Source organism: Fukomys damarensis, unplaced genomic scaffold (assembly GCF_012274545.1).
Source record: "Fukomys damarensis isolate Sample0158 unplaced genomic scaffold, DMR_v1.0_HiC HiC_scaffold_16, whole genome shotgun sequence".
Classification (NCBI taxonomy): Eukaryota; Metazoa; Chordata; class Mammalia; order Rodentia; family Bathyergidae; genus Fukomys; species Fukomys damarensis.
Window position 1 is genome coordinate 4,730,023 of NW_022900928.1, and position 5,013 is coordinate 4,735,035.

At 50.4% G+C, this 5,013-nt stretch overlaps 1 long non-coding RNA gene across 2 annotated transcripts in view; it reads left to right on the plus strand.

Moving 5' to 3' along the window:
- The first annotated feature begins 1,329 nt into the window (after positions 1 to 1,329).
- Positions 1,330 to 5,013, plus strand: part of LOC104873641 — a 10,811-nt gene continuing 7,127 nt past the window's right edge. The window contains exons 1-2 of one of the 2 annotated variants that reach the window (XR_783532.1): positions 1,330 to 2,403; positions 2,960 to 3,108. This is a non-coding gene — a long non-coding RNA (uncharacterized LOC104873641). Of the gene's footprint in view, positions 2,404 to 2,544; positions 2,618 to 2,959; positions 3,109 to 5,013 lie in introns of those variants that run through there. The other variant, XR_783533.2, reaches the window with a different exon arrangement.

Here is a 5,013-nt window from a genome sequence, read left to right on the forward strand (position 1 = left end):
ACAGGTAGCAGGGATGCAGAAGCTGTCGCTGTCCACCAGCAGGGAGAGAGGGCAGCACTCCTTGGCGGTCCGTGGCTGTGCTTTGATCGGGAACATCTGCCCCAGTGGGTGTCTCCGTCCCTAGGAGTCCCCTCAGAAGGAAACAGATTGGCTCGGAGCTATAAATGGACCTGGAGAGAGCCTGTTTCTAAAGATGGCCTCAGCTGCAGTCACTGCTGAGGTGGGGGAGGAGAGTTTCTCAAGAGGACTTCCGTGTTCAAAGGTCTCCCACCACGCTCTTCCAGTGTGAAGTTTCCACGGTCCCCAGCCACAGTCACAGGGCATGAAATCCAGGGAACCTTCTGAACTCTCCAGGGAAGCTGCTCCAGGGACTTGTGATGCCACAATTGTGAGGCCTCCAGGTTCCCGGGGGATGGCACTCCCTTTGGAATTCACAGTCAGTGCGAGGCTGTGTTCACCCCATTTAAGGTCTTGCTAACCTTCTATTAAAATAAATAAATATGTAAACACCTAAGGCATAAATAAATATACGAAATTATATTAATTCACATTCTTTTCCCCCTTAGAATGCTTTACGTACTACCATGTTTTTCGGGCTGAGAGCAACATCTAGCACATGATGGGCCTCAGCTCAATGCTTGTTGAATGAATGAACTATAATAATTTTAGGAACTATAACAATGCACAAACCATCAGATATTTTCCAACTTATTAGAGAAAGCAAACAATCCTTCCACCCATTCATTCATTCACTCAAGCATTTTAGGAACGAATATTTAGTGAGTCTTCTACAAATCACCAGGAAAGCCTGTCACAGAGTGACAGGAATTAGCGTTAAAATCCAATGAATTATTGATTTCCATAGAGGTTGTATTATGAGATTCCTCAAAAAACTAAAACTAGAAATTCCACTCAACTCAGCAATTCCCTTTCTAGGCAGCTTCCTGAAGGAGTGGAAGACATCAAACTGCAGTGACCCATGCACAGTTGTATGTCACGCAGCACAACATACCTACATCATGGAAGTGACCTCTATGTCCATCCGCAGCAGAATGGATAAAACAATGTGGTATTTACACACACAAGAGTTCTACACTGTGATGAAGAAGGAAACATCGGAGTCATTTGTAAAAAAAAAAAAGAAAGAGAGAAATGGATGCACTTTGTGACCACAATGTTAAATGAGTCAGACACACAAATTGAAATATTGCATAACTTCTCTTACATGAGAAACTCAAAGCATAAATAATTTAAACCTACAAAATAAAAGACAGATAACAAGAAACTGAGCTAGATCTCTTGTAAATGGGAAGGGGATTGAGAGGGGGAGAGGGAGAAGAAAAGGAAAGATGAAGAATTAAGGTGTGTTCAGTACATGCGGCTACTCCCCACGAGGAGCACGACCACTGTGCACTAACGAGCTAAAGGTGTAATGAAGAAAAAATTAGAAACGAAAACAAACACTACAACAAAACCCTCCTCCAGTGACTCTGTAGCGGAGCTGCCTTGAGGATCACAGCCCGGGGTCACACCGGTCCCCTCCATTGGGCCTCAGAGCCAGGAAGAGCTGAGCTTCTGGGAAACAGCGGAGGCCTGATCTTCCGGGCAGTGTTCACCCACTGCCAGCCGGGTTTCTCACTGATCCTTCGCGGAGCAGCGCAGGCCGATCTCCTCGGCCGCAGCGCTCACCAGGAGGCACACCTCCTCCTTTCCTCTGAACTTGCCCCTCCGAACGTTCCATGTCGACTTTCATTGTTCTCTGGATTTAACTTCCATTTTCTTGTCCAACATTTTTCATCCGTGAGAGCAAAGCAGACAAACAGGCACATTCATAAAGGGTCCCAAGCCCTGGAGGGAACAAGGCTGGGTTCGGAAGCGCAGAGGCAGAAGCACGTCTGGGGCCATCTGTAATCAGGCTGTGTGGGGGAGCGGACCACTCCTGCCCCAGACCGAGACCTGCTTGGGATCACTACACCTCAGCCACAGGCAGTGTCTCATGCACGTCAAGGAGACAGGCGGTCGTCCGCCCAGGTAGTCGAAACAGAAGCACACGGACCTCAACTACTGACCAACCCAGAAAGACGTGCCCTAAATACGAAGACGTCATAGTCCGAAACGCACCTTCCGTGCACATTAAAGCCTCACCCTGCAAGTCACAAGCCCGGGACCGCCAGGTGCTCCATCTCCATGGCAGCCGTATGCATGGGATAAACAGAGGCAAAGATTCGTTCTTTGAAGATTCAATGCGACCGACCTAACCCAGCCATCACGGAAAACCATGTCGTACAGGAACAATGTATAACTTTAAAGGTTGGTCAACTACTGGGACTGCAAAAAAAAAAAACAGAAGACCAAGAACAGGAAGGTGTCCCCGCCCCCTCGAGCGCAGCACTAACAGACCAGGTAGGCTCCGGAGGCTTCAACTTTTGGCGGGGGGGCATTCACATGGGCCCGACCAAGTCTCGCGAGAGCTAGATTGTCCCGTCCAAAGTCTCGCGAGAGCTGTGGGGAGGTTCTCACGTGGCCTCGTGTCTCCTGAGGTGCGCAGTGTTTCCGGCGGGCTCGGGCCGGGGTCCTCGGCAGCTGGCCAGCGTGTCGCCAGGGCCTGAAGGACACGGTGAGCCGCCGCCCCTGGTCCCCAGACCTGTGCTTCTGGCTGCGGCCCCTGCCCTGGGGCGGCCTGCGGGCGACGCCTGCTTCCTGCCCTCGGCGGCTCTGAAAGTTGACGCGGCAAAGCCTGAAACGGGCCGTGAAGCTGCACGAAACTGCCCGACATATGGAGGGTTTCACATTTTGAAGCCCGCTCAGCAGCGTCTGTGTGCAGTACGTAACGATCGTGTCCCTTGCGCACACCCACGTCACGCTGTCATTCTGACTTCTGCCCCCTTCCTCTCCCCTCGCTCGGCCTCTGGTTCCCGGCCTTTGCGCCAGAGATGTTTTCACCCAGACCGCTCCGCAGGTGGAGATGGAGGGCGGGCGTGAGTGCCCGACCCTGCCCAGGGCGAGCCCAGGGACCCAGCCTGTGCAGCAGGAGCCACTGCCACCGGAGCCAGCGTCGGATCTGGGCCCCAGCTTTCGGAGTCCGAGGGCCTTGAGTCGGCTTTAACGGTGAGTATCCGCGGTGACCGCTCGGGCCAGCAGCCCTCAGGTGGAGAAGGGCAGCGGGCCCGGGGTGGGCGAGGAGGGGCTCTGCTCTCCGCCCCCATCTCCTCCAGCTCGGGAGAAAGAGCCCCTGGCCACGGAGCACGGGCACCTCTGCTTCCGCGGCAGAACGTGCGGTGTAACACAGGAAGGAGGGGTCCCGGGCCTTTGCTGCCTGGGTCTGGATTATCTGAGTTCACGAACCCGCTTGTGAAAATGAATGAGACAGTGCGGAGGAAAGACGGGCCTGTGTAGGGTTACTGCCCCCTGGCTCTGAGCCGCCCCCAGTGAGCTGCGGCAGTTTGTTTCCCCATCGATACATACCCGACTTTTACATTTTTCTCAGGTGCCTTTTATTAAAGGGGACTTTATCCCCTCCACACAGCTCAGGCCGTCCGGAGAGCCCTAGAGATAATTGCTAGCAAGTGTCTGGCAATCACATGACCTATACAAAAGAACTCTTTGTAAAGTTCAAGATCTTATAAAAATGAAGTTGCTCCCTATAAAGTATTTTTAAAGCTGGGCATGGTGGTGCCTGCCTGCAGTTCCAGAACTCAGGAGGCTGAGGCAGGAGAATCACAGCGAGTTACAGGCCAGTCTGAAATACATAGTGATCTCAAAAGGCCAACCTGAACTGCATAGAGAAGACCCTGTCTCATAAATTAAAAAACTTTAATATCTTTTTATTTATTAGTATCCATAAGTTTAACGAAATTATGTGTTTTTGTACAAGCACATAAAGCATTTGATCATGCACTCCCCCATTACCTTCCCTTACTCCTCCCTCTCTGCTCCCTTACTCCCTTTCTCTTGTTAATAAAGATCTCCTTTCTACTCACATACATTTTTTCTTAGATTCCACATAGCACAAAATGTGTGGAACATGCAACGCTTGTCTTTGCTTTTAAATGTTTACAAGTCCTTATGAGTGCGTGTTCACAATACACGATGACTGCATTCCTGGTGTGGAGCTTGGACACCGACAGCACAGTCTCCATTCTCTTCCCTCCCTGGCCTCCTCCATCTCTGCACACATGCTCAGGGAGGGTTCTCAGGCTGCCTGGGCTCCTGTGGTCACTGGTGGAGAAGTCCCCCACCTGCTGCCATCTGCAAGCCGAACACCCAGCCTCTGGTGGTGTGAATCTGTTCCAGAGATGGTTGTGGACACAGCCGGCACCTGCCGGACTCGCTATGTGGGGACCCCACGGGTGTCCAGGGAGACACCTACAGTCAGGGTTGCGTGCTGCCTCCCCTGTGCCCACAGAAGGGTGGCGCTCTCTGACCTCAGCAGATTGTGGACTTCTCCACCTGGGACACCGCCAGGGATTCTGCTCTGGGGAGAGAGCTGGCCTCACCATGCCACGTAGCCCCAGGAATGGCCTGCGTGGACCTACTTTACAGGGAGAAATTATCTCAGGACTTCAGGAGTGGAGAAATGATTTTAGTAGTGTGTTATTTAAATATGTGCAACACGAAACTAAACATAAACTCCATATGTTCCTAGTCCTTATGATGTATAAATAGAAAACCAATTTAAATTAAATAGAAGCAAACTATAAAAGTAGTAAAATCTAAATTAACATTACATTTATATGTCAAATGATTCTCGTGCTGAAGTTAAATAGCCAATCTATTGTGGGGCATGTTTAGAGCACTGCTGCCACATAATTACCCAGTTTTATCTGTGCTGAGCACTATTATCCCTTGTGCAGACGTGTTTAGTCTTCACATGGCATGTAATGACTAAGGTGTGCGTGTGAAACCTGCCCACCACCTCAGTTAATGGGAGCAACAATTAAGCCTGCTATTGTTTTTTTTTTTTTTTTTTTTTTTTTTTTTTTTTTTTTAATAGGTCCTCCTTTTTTTGTTGTG